The sequence below is a fragment of the Acomys minous genome, assembly GCF_964271855.1.
Source record: "Acomys minous genome assembly, chromosome: 10".
In the NCBI taxonomy this organism is placed as follows: Eukaryota; Metazoa; Chordata; class Mammalia; order Rodentia; family Muridae; genus Acomys; species Acomys minous.
In genome coordinates this window covers 118,624,652-118,642,816 of record NC_140491.1, presented here as the reverse complement: position 1 = coordinate 118,642,816, position 18,165 = coordinate 118,624,652, and positions in this window count along the sequence as shown.

Here is an 18,165-nt window from a genome sequence, read left to right as displayed (position 1 = left end):
ACCAGACTGAGAAGTTGTGTCACCTCTTCATGGCGGAGCTCTCAGGCAGTCGAAACACAGGAAATTCAGCCTCTGGATTTGTGTGTGTGTAGTTCTTTGAGTATATACAGTCCTACCTAGCCTGGAACTTGTCGATGAACCAGGCTGGCCCAGAACTTAGAGATCTGCCTGCCTCTGCCTCCCAAGTGCTGGGCTTAGAGGCGTGCACCACCATGCCCAGCAATTCAGTCTCTGAATTTTTAATGATAATAAGGTAAAGGACTCACTTCAGTCCTAGAGTAGGAGGAGAATCACTTGGTCTCCTGGGGGGCGAGGCGGGGAAGAGGGGGAGGTGGGGGGGGAGACACAGAGGCTTCCTGGATGGCGGAATCCAAGCGAGGGAGCCTGAACAAGGAGCTCCAGTAAGAGCTGGGCGGAGGGTGAGGCGACAGGGAGTGGGTTGATAGCGTGGAGCACAGACAGTGCCATCCACCCTTCTTTCCTTTACAGCCCTGCATCCTGATCTGAATTCAGGCATTCTGGGAAGAATCCAGAACTAGCATGTGAGAGCACACACACACACACACACACACACACACACACACACACACACGTAAATAAATACATGGTTCATCTATTTTAATGGGAGCATAACAATTGTACATCCTGATGGGTACAGTGTGGCAGTTTAAGGCATGTATGCATTGGGTAATGATCAAATCACAGTGATTAGCGTTTGCATGGCAAACATCACTTCTTTGTGATTGGGGAGCCTACAAAATCTTCTAGTTCTTTATGAAATACAGAATGAATCACTGTTAATGAAATTTCCCCCTACTGTGCTACAGAGCATAAGAACCCAGGACTACCATGAGCCTGGACAGGTGGCTCAGCAATTACAGGCACCTGTTCTCACAGCAACCTGGGTCCAGTTCCCAGGACCCACTTGGCAGCTCACAAACTCCAGGAGATCAGACGTAGTCTCTTCTAACCTCTGTGGGCACCAGACATGTATGTGTATGGTGCACATATATGCAGGCAAAAGAATCATGCACAAAAAATAAAATAATATCTTAAAACTTAAAAAAGAAAAGAAAAGAGACCTCAGGGCCAGAGAGGTGGCTCAGCAGGTAAAGGTGATGGCTGCCAAAGCTGACTCCCTGGGCCCCACATGGTGGAAGGAGAAAAGGAGAGAACAGAATGAATTCCCGGGGTGTTTCCTGACCTCCGCGGGAACACCATGGTGTAGGCGTGTGAACGCCATGGTGTATGCGTGTGCGCACGTGCATACACACTAAATAAAGCATAATAAAAAGCAACACTAGAATTGTATCCTTTACATCTAAGTATATTTGAATCCATTATCCAGCCCCCTGTATCCTCCCTCCCTCCCTCCCTCCCTCCCTCCCTCCCTCCCTCCCTCCCTCATAATATTTATCCTATTCTCTGCTTCTCTGAGAACTTCTTTTGGGTTTTTTTATTTGTTTGTTTGTTTGTTTTTGAGACAGGGTTTCTCTGTGTAGCCCTCGCTGCCCTGGAACTCACAGAGATCCATTTGCCTCTGCCTCCCGAGTGCTGGGATTAAGGACGTGCGGCACCACATTGGGAAAGTGCTGGACCTGGTGACACACACCCTGGCACTTGGGAGATAGAGACAGGAGAGTCAGAAGTTCAATGTCAGTTTTGGCTACTTGAAGAGCTGGCAGCTAAGCCTAGGTTACACGAGACTTTTCTCGAACAAACAAACAGACCAGAAAACCCATATGTCAGTTACAATATGTGGTATTTGTCATTCTGTGCCTGGCTTATTTCATTGTTGGCATCCACCAGACATGCAATAAAATTTAAATAGAAAATCTAAATAACTACCCATTCAAAACTATAGACAAATACATATTTTTAAAGGTTAAAGGTGAACATTTAATCTTTTAAAAAAGATTCATTGTATTTTATGTGCATGAGTGTTTGAGTGTTTTGTGTGAATGTGTGTACGGGGACCTGGTTGCTGGAGGTCAGTTGACCACAAGAATATAACAATCAACGTCATCATTTTCCTCGTCATCGTTCAATCCAGTGACTTCCAGGGCAGGAAATCCCCCAGAAGGATGTTGAATATTTTAAGTGGGCTTAAGTAACAACCAGGGTAGTAAGTAGTTCAGTAAATAAGTAGAAAGCTTATTTAGTAGGAATAAGGGCAACTTCAATCTCCAACACTACAGAATTTACAGATTTTAAAAAGCATTTTCTGCTTTGGGTCTGGTTAATTTTGGGGTGTAATACTTATTATTTAAAAAAACAAACAAAAAATGGGGGAAAAAGCAAAGGATGTGGTGACACACCCCTTTAATCCCAGTACTCAGGAGGCTGAGGCAGGATCTCTGTGGGTTCAAGGCCAGCCTGGTCTACAGAGTGAGTTTAGGACAGCCAAGGCTACACAGAGAAACCCTGTCTTGAAAAACCAAACCAAACCAAACCAAAATTTGCAGCTGGGCGCTGGTGGTGCACGTCTTTAATCCCAGTACTTGGGAGGCAGAGGCATGCAGTTCTCTGTGACTTCGAGGCCTGTGAGGTCTGGTCTACAGAATGAGTTCCAGGAGAGATACACAGAAAAACCCTGTCTCAAAACCAACCAAAACAAAACAAAACAAAACAAACCCTACTGAACTTGCAAGGGTTTTTTTGTTTTGTTTTGTTTTTTAATAATTTAGACTGGTTTTGGTTTGGGAGGATTTTAGGGGAATTTTGTTATTCTGGGTTTTTTTTATTTTTTGGTTGCTTGGTTGGTTTTGTTTTGTCTTCATCATTTTCTGAGACTGGAGAGACAGCTGAGTGGTTAAGATCACAACCACCTGTAACTCCAGATCCAGGGCATCAGCGGCCTCTGCGGACAACTGTGCTCACATGTGCATACACACCATTAAAAATAAAACGCTTCTTTCTTTTGTTAAAAAAAAAATGGGCTGGAGAGAGATGGCTCAGAGGTTAAGAGCACTGATTGCTCTTCCAGAGGTCCTGAGTTCAATTCCCAGCAACCACATGGTGGCTCACAACCATCTATAATGTGATCTGATAGCCTTTTCTGGTGTGAAGGTGTACACGCAGGCAGAGCACTTGTATATGTAATAGTAATAAATAAATAAATCTTTTTTTAAAAAGCCCTTTGTGTTTTTAAGCCCTTTGGTTTCTCTTTGATTTCTCAAAGATAAATGACCAGTTTAGTGTCCGTCAATCTTTAATCCTGAATGCATGCTAACTCCCTTTGTTTCTTTCTGAGTCAAGGTCTCCCATAGTAACCTGAGATGGACTCTAACTTGGTATTTAGTTAGGGTTGGCCCCTGCTGCCTCACCTCCCAGGAGGTAAGATCGCAGCCATATACCCCAGGCTGCTGTGCTGTTTCTCATTCCCATTTTTAACAAGGCGGAAGGGAAGAGGCTCAGTGCACATTTAACAGGAAGTCTTTAGTAACGCCATTTTGTTTTCATTATGTTTATCTAAGCAACATACCCTTTAAGACTGCATTCTGATTTTCTGGCTATTTTTGTCTTGTTTCCCTTCCTCCAAAACAAAACACACACACACACACACACACACACACACACACACACACACACACACACACACAAAATTAAGTTGCCTAGGTAGTAGTGGCACATGACTTTAATCCCAGCACTCAGGAGGCAGAGGCAAGCAGCTCTCTGAGTTCGAGGCCAGCCAGGTCTACAGAGCAAGTTCCAGTATAGCCAGGCCTACACAGAAAAATCCTGCCTCCAAAAACATAAAACCAACCAAACACAAAATCTTCACTAAAGAAAATATTATTAAATTATAATAAGCAAGAACACAATCCATGTCTGGCATCATAGCTGAGTGGGTAGACACTCGCCGTGCAAATGTGAGGACCTAAATTTAAATCCCTAGAGCTCACTTAAACTTGTAGCATAAACACCAAGTGCTCCTATGTGGGAGAGAAATGGGGAGTCAAGAGGCTCCTCTGAAGCTCACAAGTCAGCTAGGGCACATGAGGCTGTGCTCTGATCTCCACACAAGCTTGCAAACACACATACACACACACACACACACACACAACCCAGGCAAGGGTATGAGTAACAATACTATTACTATACTTAATTTTTCTTCTAATGAGAAAAAAATTTAAGTTAAAGCACATTCATAGGGCCAGAGATATGGCTCAACTATTAAGAGCTCGGATTGCTCTTCCAGAAGACCCCGGTTCAATTCCCAGCACCGACATGGCAGCTCACAACTGTCCATAACTCCAAGCACTGACACCCTTACACAGACACACAAGCAGGCAAAACACCAATGCACATAAAATAAAATAAAATAATTAAAAAAAAAAAAAGCATATCCATAGGCCCCTGAAAGTATTGTGGGCTCAAAGCTCCAAGCCTGGCCGGCCTCAAATCCTTCTATTTGTGGTGAGTGCTATTGATTTTGTACTTACAAAGACGATGTTGTGCTTTATTTTATACCAGTGTGGCCAGTAGACAAAAATGAACCCAATTAAACAATATGAAAGCAAACAATCCTACATGCTGGGTGGATGAGAATATGGCAGAAACAAAGCCTTCATTGCACAGGAGAGAAAACTGGGGTCTTAGAGACGTGGCTTCTCGTGGGGCTGGGACAAGAATTACAAAGCACAGCAGTCTGAAGCCTTCAGGATGCTCTTCTGTGATGAGGCATCGCGGCTGCCCCAGAACATTCTTGGAGGGGCTGCTCTGTCCCCAGAGGCCCATTTTCACAGGATTTGGGGAGTTCCAGAATCACCCCAGAGCCTGCTCTTGCCAAGCCCTAGGGCCTGGGGAGTCAGCTGCCCAGAGTACCCTGTGAGGGGACTGCTTCAGCCTGGCGTTTGTCCCCAGCAGAACACTCTTTCTAAACTGTTCAGAGTTAACAAGGCCAGGACAGAGCCCCTTCAAGGCCACACCGCCACATGTCATTGAAGAAGATAGAAGGAAAGGCTGAGGAACTTTGAAGAAGAGCGAATTAAAGGGGGCGGCGTGAAGGCTCTGCAGTCAGGAGTACTCGCTGCTCTCAGAGGACCCAGCGCCCACAAGCCCACACAGGACATGTCAAGAGTAAACCAGCATCCCTGACAGATGCTGTCACCCAGGTAACCAATACTGAGAGGACCCACCCCGAGGTGGAAAGAGCCACCTCCCAACCTCCAGTCCCCTGAAGTGTTTGCTTCCTCCTGGTTTTCTACGTTAACCTAATGGGGGAAGGCTAAAGAGACAGCCTAGAGTTGGGTGAGACAGCCTGAGTCATCCATGGGTCAGTGTTCTAGACCTACTCTGATGGTATATGTGTATGTGTGTGTGTGTGTGTGTGTGTGTGTGTGTGTATACATACATATATATGTATGTATGTATATATGAATATATGTATATATATATATAATTGCTGGTGTGTAGCGTATGTGAGTGCACATTTTTGTTTGTGGGCTCACACATGCAGATGCAAGTGCATATGGAGCCTAGAGGTGGTCCTGAGTCTCTTCCACTGTCACTCTCCCCCTGTCTTTTGAGGCAGGGTATTGTTTTTTAAAGTTAGATGTATTATCTATAAGCCAGGCTAGCAATAACTGACACTGACTTGTTATATTTTAAAATGGCCTTAGTTAACCTGGGGCAGGGCAGGTATCAGTCCTCTAACCTACTTTCTACAATAGGGCCTCAGGCATGGAATCCCTGCCTCGATCCCATGCCACCTGCTTCCAATAACTTCTATCAAGCTACCTCCCATCTATAATCCCAAATACTTGCTAATGTTCTTCATCTGGGCCGGATTCTCCATCCACACCGGCCATGTGCTTCTCTTCCATCTAACCCATGGTGGCCTTCCTCTCTTCCCTTCAGGTCTCTCTCTTTCCTCCTCGTGGTGGTCTTTTTTCCCCCAGAATGCCTGTCTTTCCTAGCCCCACCTATCTCCTGCCCAGTCCAGGTGGGATGGCTTTTTATTAAGCAAAAGGTGGGTCACAGAGACAGCAAGCTGTAATTAGCATCAAAATACATCAGACCATCCCCAAACACAGGGTCTTTCATTGAACCCAGAGTTCAGGTTAAACCTGAAGCCAGCGAAGCAGGACACTCTGGGCATCCCCCTGCCTCAGCCCTATGCTGAGGCATGTATGAGCTCACCTAGCTTTTCTGTGGTTGCTGGGGATCCAAACTTAGGTCCTCATGTAAGTCCTAATGCTTGTGGGGCGGGCGATTCATCAACTGAGCTAGCTCCCTACACACAAATTTGTATCTTAAACGAACACTAAGCGAGCAAGTGTGCCAACCCAAGTATGAAGGTCCAGTCATGGGATACAGAAGGACAGCTTTTTCCTCCCATTTTTGTCAAAGGATCACTGCCCTCTAGCATACATGTACAAGCAGACAGCTCATGTTAATGTTTAAATATTTGACTTAGTAAAGGGATGTTTTTAATAGGAAAATGAGAACCCTGCTGGCCTAGAAGTCATAAGGGAAGATGAGGGAAGTTTATTGGGATGGGGCAGTAAAATGAAAAGCATGACTTCACGCAGAAGTATTCACTATGTGCTCCTGGTGCCGCTCTTTCTCTGGAATTTGGGCAGTTTGCTCCCCTCCTCCCCACCCCTCCTCCCCACCCCTCCTCCCCACTCCTCCTCCCAACCCTCCTCCCCACCCCTCCTCCCCAACCCTCCTCCCCAACCCTCTTCCACATCATATCTTTGTCTCTCCTCTTAATTCTTATCAGCTCCCTAGAGGAGGCAACAGGCAAGACCAGCCTCCTTGTAGCCGCTGCCAGAAGGCACTGTTGGCATGGGAGTGCAGGAGAAAACAGCACTAAAAGGCTTGACCGGACAATCCAGTCTGTGTCCTTGACAGCCAATATCAAAGGACCTTGCCTATTCAACCGGTCAGCAAGTGTTAACTGAGTTTCTGATGTGTGCCAGGTGTCTGTGGGTGTGAGGGGGCAGAGAGGGAAGTGACAGGAAGGTGCACAGGCCAGAAACGGAATCTGAGCTTTTCAGGAAGCAGACAGGAGTTCTGACACGGTGTCACGGTGAACATCCCATGACTGACTCACTGTGGCCCTTGCCAGATAGAACTTAGAAGGTAAAACCAGTGTGTGATCAGCCTGTTTCTTTTAACTCCCCTCTGTCAGGGTGGACACGTAGCTTGGTTGGTAGAGGCCTTGCCTCACACACAGGACGCTCTTGGTTCAATCTCCAGCACCCCAGAGAGCGAGTACGATGGTGCACACCTGTAATCGCAGAGGCAGGAGGGTCAGAAGTTCAATGCTATCCTCAGTTACTTACCAAATGTGAGACTGGCCTAGGATAAAAAACAAAAAACAAAAAACAAAAAACTGTCTCTAGAACAAACAAGCTACTCTGTTCTCCTTAACTTCTGGTGTTGTTGCCATCGGTCATTCAGATGAAGCGAGATGTATCAGAAAGATGTAATTGTTAGATTGTTAAGGGGTCAACAGAGAGAACTCTTGAGTAGTCCTTAATTAAATGTGTGTGTGTGTGTGTGTGTGTGTGTGTGTGTGTGTGTGTGTGTGTGTAGTAACATAAGAGAAGTTGAGTAGGGGCTGGAGAGATGGCTCAGAGGTTAAGAGCACCACCTGCTCTTCCAAAGGTCCTGAGTTCAATTCCCACTAACTACATGGTGGCTCACAACCATCTATAATGTAACCTGATGCCCTCTTCTGGCCTGCAGGTGTACGAGCAGACAACACTGTGTACATAATAATAAAAATCTTAAAAATATATATATATATATATATATATATATATATATATATATATACTTTTTTTTTAAAGAGTAATGCAGAGGCAGTTGGACAGGGACCCAGGGGTTAGCTCAGACATCAGTCTCAAGGACTGGAGAAGAGAATTTAGGTTGTCTCATCATATGGTAACAGCCTTTTAAGGGGCTTTGCCATAGAATGACCTCCCCTGGGAAGCCAACTCAGTGATTCTAACTGTGGGTTAGAGGATGCATGGAAGGACAGAGTAGAAGATAAAGTCCAGTGAAGGCTCCGTTGTCCAGGTGGGAAAGGACCGTGACAGGCGTGGCTGTGCCTGGTTATACGGTCAGGGGAACAGGAAGAGAACGGTAATGAGCACCTAAAACCAACCAACAAAGCCAAACATGAGTGACTGCCTAGCTCATTTGTTAACGAGGAAATAAAAATTAGCACCACAATAAGTTATCAATAGCTTGTCTAAGAATTCTAATTTTGACACTAGCAAACGTTAGTGAGAATTTAAAGAAACAGTAACTTTTTTTTTTTTAATGTTTTATTTTACTTATGTGTGTGAATGAAAATTCTTGAAAAGAAGCTGTGTCTGAGCTGGGCGGTAGTGGCGCACGCCTTTAATCCCAGCACTCAGGAGGCAGAGGCAGGTGGATCTCTGTGAGTTCGAGGCCAGTCTGGTCTACAAAGTGAGTCCAGGACAGCCAAGACGACACAGAGAAACACTGTCTCAAAGAGCCAAACACAAACAACCAAAAACCCCAAAGAACAAACAAAGCTATGGCCTATGGCTGAGGCTGGAGATAGGTGGGACATCTGGCAGGAAGAAGGGGTTCTGGGCAGGCAACTTGCAGTGTGATGTGAGGAAGAGAGACGCATGGTGCCTGAGCTCAGGTATCCAGCCACGTGGCAAAATGTAAATTAGTGTAATGGGTTATTTTAAGTTATAAGCTAGTCGGAGATAGCTATATGGCCTAAGTATTTATATAATATTTAATGAGTCCCGTGAGTCATTATTCCAGGAGCTAAGGGACGGGAGGAAAAAAACCACCTGAAACATAATGGCCTACTACAGGTGTGATCTTTTACATCAACGTGTGTGTGTGAGTATGTGTCTGTGTGAGTGTGTTTCTGTGTGTGTATGTGAGTGTGTCTGTGTCTGTGTGTGTCTGTGTGTGTCTGTGTGTGTCTGTGTGTGTGTGAGTGTGCACATGAGCACAGATGAGTCATTATTCCAGGAGCTAAGGGATGGGAGGAAAAAACTACGTGAAACATAATGGCCTACTACTATGATCTTTTACATCAACGTGTGTGTGAGTGTGTGTGTGTGTGTCTGTGTCTGTGTGTGTGAGTGAGTGTGTGTCTGTGTGTGTGTGAGCGTGTATGTGTCTGTGTGTGTGAGTGTGTGTCTGTGTGTGTGTGAGTGTGTATGTGTCTGTGTGTGTGTATGTGTCTGTGTGTGAGTGTGTGTGTGTGTGTGTGTGAGTGTGTGTCTGTGTGTGTGTGAGTGTATATGTGTGTGTGAGTGTGTGTGTGTGTCTGTGTGTGTGTGAGTGTGTGTCTGTGTGTGTGTGAGTGTGTATGTGTCTGTGTATGTGAGTGTGTGTCTGTGTGTGTGTGAGTGTGTATGTGTCTGTGTGTGTGTATGTGTCTGTGTGTGAGTGTGCACATGAGCACATGTGACATGGAGACAGAAGGCAGCCTTGGATCCCCTGGAGCAGGAGTTCCATATGGCTATGAGCAGCTAGTGTAAGTGCAGAGAACTGAACTCAGCAAATGCCTTAACCATGGTGCCATCTTTCCAGCCCCAAGACATGGTGGCTTTTGTTCTGATCACTTCCTGTCCACCATGGGGATGGGAGAGTCTCATCCTAGATAGAGGGTCATCTAACTAACACACACTACCAGACACTGCACATATAAGAGGAATGGAGGTTGATTAGCCACACACATGCTATCCCCGTGGGTGAGGATACCGCATGTCATGGTGGATCTCATGGGGGAGGGGGCTGAACTCCCAGGAAGAGAATAAACAGCTATGGGTCGTGGGATTCGGGCAACTATAACAGGAGTCTGCAGGCTGCCAGAGAACTGAAACCCACTGCTCGCTGATGAGCAGGAAAGTGCCTGATGTGCGTGACAAGGGCCTCATCCAAGGGAGCAGAGCAGGGAGGAACCTTGCCATAAGCTTCTGAAGCGCCCCTGATAGTCTCCAGCTGTCAGGGCAGCACATACTATTGAGCCTTAGTGTTTGGCCTGTATTAGTCATGTTTCTCCAAAGAAACAAAACCAACAGGATGTGTATATATAGAAAAGAAATTTATTTTAAGGAATTTGGCTCATGTGAAGCTAATCTAAAAGCAGTCTCCTGGCAAAATTCCCCTTGGCTGGAGACGGGGAGGGGGATTGTTCTATTTGTACCTCAGCTGACATGACGAGGCCCCTCCTACATCATAGAGGGCGATTTGATTTCCTCAAATGTGAAACTCGGGGCTGGAGAGATGGCTTAGTGGATAAGAGCACTGTCTGCTCTTCTTAAGGCCCTGAGTTCAGTTCCCAGCAACCACATGGTGGCTCAGAACCATCTGGTAACCTCTTCCAGCATGCAGGAACACATGCAGACAGAATACTGTATAAGTAATAAATAAAGAAATCTTTAAAAAAAAAAAAAAAAAGCACTTACTGTTTTCCAGAGGACTAGAATTCAATTCCCAGGATGCATATGGGGCAGTTTACAACTTCCTGTAACTCCAGTTATAGGGTGTTCAACATCCTTTTCTGCAACCTGTGGTTATCTGTACACATGTCACACACACACACACACACATATAGTGCCTGAAATACATGGCATACACATACCGACACACATACATAAATAAAAACAAATCTTAAAAGCAAATAAATAATCCAGGCATGGTGGTCCATGTCTTTAGTCCAAGCACTGTGAGGCAGAGGCAGGTGGAACTCTGAGTTTGAGGGTACCTTGGTATACATAGCAAGTTCTGGGACAACCAGGGCTACACAGTGAGACCCTGCCTATAAATAAATAAATACATAAATAAATAAAGGCTCCTTCTGAATGTTTGAGCAAATATCAAAACTGGCATAACCAAGTGCATCTATAAAACGCACCATGATTAACGCTGACTGTGCAGGCATGGATCTGTAGGTCCAGCAGTGGAGGTTGGAGCAGGAAAACCTCCAGTCTGAGATTAGTTTGAGCTTCACAGCAAGACCACTTTAAAATGCCAGCATTTAGCTGGGTATGCGGATAGGCTGCAAATACCCCAGCACGTGGGTGGGCGGGCTAGAGGCAGGAGGGTCATGTGTTCAAGGCCAGCCTGAGACAAATAAATAAAAGTAAGGGGGGAGAATAAAAAAGAATAATCAGCCGGGTGGTGGTGATGCATGCGTTTAATGCCAGCACCTGGGAGGCAGAGGCAGGCTGATGTATGTGGAGGCCAGCCTGGTCTACAAAGTGAGCTCAGGACAGGCAAAGCTACACACAGAGAAATCCTGTCTCAAAAAAAAAAAAAAAAAACCCACAACAACAACAAAAACAAGAACAAAAAATTAGAACAACAGCAAAATAGTCATAATACTTTTATAAACTCCTAGGAGAGTCTACATTGGTAAAGACATGTTGGAAAATGTCAGTAAAATTGAGACTGCATAACATCTCCTAGCCATGATGGTCGGATGTATAAGCCCTAAAAAAACAGGCTGAGGACAGATATGTCCAGAGTAGCATTGAAAAAATGCCTTGAAACTGAAAGCAACCAACATCCATCAACACTAGACCAGACAACACTTGAGGACACCAAAGTAACTGAGAATTAACAAGATGCAGTGGCGTGCATCAGCTGCCTGAGCAATGAGGCAGGCTGAGGCAGAAACACTGACTGAGCACGGAAGATGAGGACCAGGCTGAGACACACAGCAAATCCTATTTTTTCACATTTAAAAAGAAGAAATAGAATTACCAACCATGCAGAAATTAAAATGAAAATAAACTATAGCCACTGGCCATAACAGTTGGTTTTTTCTCTTCTTTTTTTCTTTATTTCTTTCAAGACAGGGGTTCTCTGTGTATCCTTGGCTGTTGTGAACTCAATTTATTGACCAGACTGGCCTTGAATTCACATTAATCTGCCTGGCTCTGCGTCCTGAGTGCTGAGATTAAAGGTGCGTGCCACCACGCCCAGCTGATTTTTTCTTTTTTTAAAGACAGCCAAGCTAGAGAGATGGTTCAGTTGGTAAATGTTTGCCTTGCAAACATGAGGACTTGACTTCAATCCCCAGAAGCCATTTTTTAAAATGTAGGCATGAGGCCAACTAAAGATGACTCAGTGGATAAAGGAGCGTGCTGCCAAGACTGATAACCTGAGTTTCATCCACACAGTACAAAAAGAGAATTGACTCCTTCAGGTTGCCCTCTAACCTTCTTACACATTCTCCATCCCACACAAATAAATAAATGTAATGAAAAAATATTCATATAGTCGGGCCTGGTGGCACACTCTTGTAATCCCAGCACTATGGAAGGCAGAGGCAAGCAGATTTCTGTGAGTTTGAGGCCAGCTTGGTCTACAAAGGGAGTCCAGGAAGCCAAAGCCACACAGAGAAACCCTGTCTTAAAAGAAAGAAAGAAAGAAAGAAAAGAAAGAAAGAGAAAAATATATTTATATTAAAAAGGAGGCCTAAAGAAATAGCTTAGTAGCCAGGTGTGATGGTGCATGCCTTTAATCCCAGCACTTGGGAGGCAGAGGCAGGCGGATCGCTGTGAGATCAAGGCCAGCCTGGTCTACAAAATGAGTCCAGGACAGCCAAGGTTACACAGAGAAATCCTGTCTCAACACACCCCCCCCCCATTAAATAAATACTTAGTTTGTTAAGAGCTTTTTTTTTTCTTTGCATGACAAACTTTCTCTGTGTACTAATAGACTTGGTTGCCCTGGAACTTTCTTTGTAAACCAGACTGGCCTTGAACTTACAGAGATCCACCTACCTGTCTTCCAAGTGCTAGGATTAAAGGTATGTGCCACTATGCCTAAAAATTACTCCACAAGTAATTTTAAATTATGAAAATTTGAAGACTCTGGGCTGGAGAGATGGTTCAGAGGTTAAAAGCACTGACTGCTGCTCTTCCAGAGGTCCTGAGTTCAATTCCCAGAAACCACATGGTGGCTCACACCATCTAAACTGGGATTTGATGCCCTCTTCTGGCAGGCAGGTGCACATGCACATAGAGTACACATACATCAAATACTTTTAAAAATCTTTTTTAAAAAAAGGAAAAAATGAAGACTCTAGACAGCCATTGCAACATATATCTCATCAGAAAATAAACTGAAAGTCTGCTGGGCAGTGGTGGCACACATCTTTAGTCCCAGCACTTGGGAAGAAGAGGCAGGCAGATCTCTGAGTTCAAGGCCAGCCTAGTCTACAGAGACAGTTCCAGGACAGCCAGGGCTATAAAGAAACCCTATGTCAAAAATTCAAATCAAACCAAACCAAAAACTAAAAATCTAAGTGATTCCACAAACATACTTGGTTCCATAAATAAGTTCATGAGCCAGGCATAGGGGTTATACATCTATAGGTTGAATTAACTTTATGCTTTATTATATTTTATCACAGTAATAGAAAAGTAACTAACACGGAGTCCAAACTTACAACTGGGTAAACAAGACAAGCCTGAACCTCTTGAAGAGATGCTACCAACAGCTGGAAATGAAGGTTAGACCCAGAAAGGCAGCAAACACAGCAGGCAAGCTTCTGTCTGGACAAGAAGGGTAAACCTTAGCAAGAGAACCTTCTGGAATCAGCAGGCAGCTAGGGCTAGTCTGTAAATCAACTCAAATTTCATTACGCCTGAGATCAGAGAAATTGGTTGTGATATATCTGTAAAACGGAACGCTGTACATCTATTAGAAACCATGAACTGGGGCAACCTATAATGACTTAGTCAAATTCTCACACGACCTTATTAAGTAAGAAACAAATTCATTATGGGGGCTGGAGGACACTTCCATTGGCAGAGTGCCTGGTCAGCGTGCAGAGGGGCCCATATAAACTAGGCACGGACACAAAACCTACTAGGATCCCAGCACTTGAGACGCGAAGGCTAGAGGGTCAGAAGCTCCAGGACATCTCATAGGCCAGGTTTGAGTCCAGGGCTGTATGAGACAAGAGAGAGAGAGAGAGAGAGAGACAGACAGACAGACAGACAGACAGAGACGGGGGGGGGGGGGGGGAGGGGGGGACAGGACAGGGAGAGAAGGGGGCAGGGAGGGAGAGGTGAAGAAAGGAGGAGAAGAAGGAAGCAAGCGAGCAATAATTATGCGTGTGATAGTACACTCTTATGAAGAGGTCTGGAGTGACTAAGAAACAGTTGTGTCTACAATGACTCAATTTTGTAAATGCCTGATTTGTTTGAAAATTTTACAGAGCACATATATGACATCGTAGTGGTAAGTTTGAAGGAATAAAACATCCTTAGATGAATGAATGAACTCTTTACCTTCACAGCTTCATGCACTGCCCTCTCAGGGATCCATTGCAGGGCTCCAAGCTTGCTACATATATCTGGCCTCCCTGGATTTCCTGTTTGTTTGTTTTGTTTTGTCTAGTTTGTTTGTTTGTTTGTTTGTTTGTTTGTTTTTGGAGACAGGGTTTCGCTGTGTAGCCTTGGCTGTCCTGGACTCACTCTGTAGACCAGACTGGCCTCAAATTCACAGAGATCCACCTGTCTCTGCCTCTCTGAGTGCTAGGATTACAGGCGTGTGCTACCATGCCCAGCCCAAAATTTCCTTAAACATGTGGGTGCAAGCTTCCATGATCACAAAATTCTCATTCTGTGTATCTACAAAACCAACACTATGCAGATGACATCAGGTCCCACTGCTAGGTCCAGTAGGATCCAGGCTCCTTGGGATCTCAGCTGAGTTCTTACATACCACAAACCTGGGAAGACACTTTGTCTGCAACCTTAAACAATCCATCTCCTTCCCGAGCCACTGGACTCACACTTTTCTGCCAGTCTTTTTCCTCCCGATTCTTGCTGCAAACTTGACAAAAACCTGCCAGAATTAACCATGCCAATAGCCTGTCTTAAAAGTTCTTCTACCAAACACATTAGTCTGCTACACCCAGATTGATCCCCCCAAAAAAGAACCAGAAAGACTCGAAACTGCTATAAATACAAGAGGAATCTTTAATTCAGCCCCTGGGCTGGACCTCAACGGATCCTCAAATCAAAGGTTGCAGGAAGCGACCCTGAGTTGACCTGAGGAACTTTTGATAGTTGACATAAGGGGGGGGGGGTGCTAAAGTCCAAAGGGCTACAGAGAGGAAAGGTGCCAAGACCACTCAGCGTAACTTTCTTTGTTCTTTTTTGTTGGCCATTTGCTCAGGGAAGTGTGTGATCCCATCTCTGAGGGGGGCGGGTCAGTTTCCATCTCTGGTTGTAGCTGTGAGCTTGAATCTATTTTGAGTCTGTTTCTTCAGAGATTTTTGTGGACTTCAGATAGGCCGTTTGTGTTGCCGAGATCACCCAGTGTTAGCTCAAAAGGCTTCCTTGGATGTCAACAGCGCTTCCCTAGCCCCGTGCTTCCTTGGGCGTTAATACCACTTCTCGGGCTCACTCTTTCTCTCATGCTCTTTCTCTCAAGTCTATTACTTTTCCATCCAGTCTCACTCAAAATTTCACCACACAAACAGAATGTAGCCAAATTCTTTGCCAGACTGAATGTAGCCCGTTTCTCAGTAGAACCCTTATCACTATCGGAAACATCATGAGCTTTTCTTTCCTGTCTACTTGGTAGGCATTAAGTTTTCCCATGCCCACCTGCAACAGCCCATTAAGTAGAGTGTACAATACTGTAGCATTCCCCTAGCCTGCATTGCCAAACTCTCACGTAATCCCCACAAACTAGTCTCAAAGGTTGACATGGCTAGATTTGGTCACAGAAACTAGCCTACTCTGGTAACCAATGATCTATATTAGTTACTTTCATGTCTCTGTGACCAAAGTATCTGACACAGTCAACTTCATGGTTAACATGTTTAGTTTGGTCCATAATATCAAAGAGTTTCCGTCTATCACAGTGGAGAGGGCACGGCAAGTAGCTCTACTTATGGCAGGAGCTGGGCCGGGCAGTGGTGGCGCACGGCTTTAATCCCAGCACTCGAAAGGCAGAGGCAGATGGATCACTGTGAGTTCGAGGCCAGCCTGGTCTACAAAGTGAGTCCAGGACAGCCAAGGCTACACACAGAGAGACCCTGTCTCAAAAACAATAAATAAATAAATAAGTAAATAAATAAAACTGCCTATTGGCACCTACTACCATCAACAGGTTTCTGCCTCCAAGAAATTCTGCGGCTTTCAAAGGTAGTGAGTGCCACCAGCTATTGGTAAAAACAAAATGTTTGGTATAGATTCATCTGTGGGCAACATTTCAGATTCAAACCATACAATGTTATTTTGGGTGGATCTAACAATTACTCTAAGCCTCATTTTTTTAAAGTACGTATGTATATATGTATGTATGTATGTATGTATGTATGTATGTATACAGTGCTCTGCCTACAGGTACATCTACAAGCCAGAAGAGGACATCAGATCACATTACAGAGGGTTGTGGGCCACCATGTGGTTGCTGGGAATTGAACTCAGGACCTTTGGAAGGGAAGTCAATGCTCTTAACCTCTGAGCCATCTCTCCAGCCCCTAAGCCTCATTCTTAAATCATTCATTCATTCATTTTATTTTATTTGTAGAAGTGCTTTGCCTGTGTGTACATATGTGCACTACATGTATGCGGTACCTGCAGAGGTCAGAAGAGGGCATTGGATCCTTAGAACTGGCGTTATAGATGATCATAAGCTACCAAGTAGGTATTGGGAGCGGAACCCAGATCCTCTGTAAGAGCGATCAAGTGCTCTTAACTGCTGAGCCATTTCTCCAGCCCCTGAGCCTCATTAAAATAAATTAAAATGAAATACCTCACTTGGTGCTAGAGAGATGGCTCAGCAGTTAAGAGCACTGTCTGTCTGCTCTTCCAGAGGTCCTGAGTTCAATTCCCAGCAACCACATGGGGGCTCACAAGCATCTATAATAGGACCTGGCACCCTCTTTGGGCAGGCAGGTGACCATGCAGATAGGGTGCTCATGCAAATTAATTAATTAATTAATTATTTTTAAAACCTCACTTAAGATGAGGTTAATATTAGTACTTGCTTCCTGGGTGTCATGAGATTTAATGAGAGGAGAAACATAAGAACACAATGACCATCCTAGCTTTTAGTGGGGCTCACCCATTTCCTAGAAGCCACAGCTCACTACGCCCCAAAGCCATCACTCGGGGCCTGGGGTATAAAGAGCAATTTGCCTTCGACTAATCAAAGCGCAGCTCTAATACTATAGAACCTTGCTGTAGTTTAGCAGCTCCCCAAGTGGTTACTCAAAACGAGCACAGAGCCAGGAAACACTCAGAGTCTTTGCTAAGATCCCCTGGAAGACGTGAGTCCTCTCCTCCGCCCCCCCCCCCCCCGCACCTGGCACCAGGAAAAAACAAAAACAAAAACAAAAACAAACAAACAAACAAACAAAACAGCCTTGTCTTGCAGAAGACATAGGGCTTATCAGATACGGAAAAGAAAATGCAGACTGCTCAGTCAAATTTGAGTTTTAGACACAAAACAATGGCAAAAGGTTTTTTTTATCGCAAGTGTAATCCAAGGTTGCGTGGGATTGACTTAAAACGCAAATCCAACTGGACTCCTCCTTGCTGGGGTCTCCCATAACAGGCCCATCGTGACAGCTCAACCACAGACACACACGCCTCAGGATTTGTTGTTGTTGTTGTTAAGCTGGTTTGGGGTTGTTGGTTGTTAAGTTTTGTGGTTGTTTTGTTTTGTTTTGCTAGTAGAGGTTGGAACTGGGCTCAGCTGGGAGCCTCAGACTCCCTGTTCTCAAACTGGGACCCACTGATTATGTGTAGGGCTGGGGAAGATCCCGTTAGGACTTAGAAGACTCGGATCCAAGCCTGGCATGTCTCCAAATGAGGGCCATGGAAGGCCAAACATTCAACAGCTCCTAAGGCTTGGTTTCTTACCTCTCAAATGGCCTATTTTCAAAGGGTTACTTTACCCATTAATCCAAAAAAACAAAAAGACCCTCACCACTTGCAAAGTGCTGGGCACTGTGTGTGTGTGTGTGTGTGTGTGTGTGTGTGTGTGTGTTCCTTCTGCTTTTATCTAAATGCATGAAGCGCAGGAGGAAAGGTTGGCTGTCCATTGCTGAGAGCCTGCCTCAAGCTCCCCCACTCCACCACATCGCATCCTGCCCCAGGCTCCAGGCTGAACTCCTAGGCTGGCCCACAGTGCCAAACGCAGTCCCATCTGTCCCGGGCCCTTCCCGTC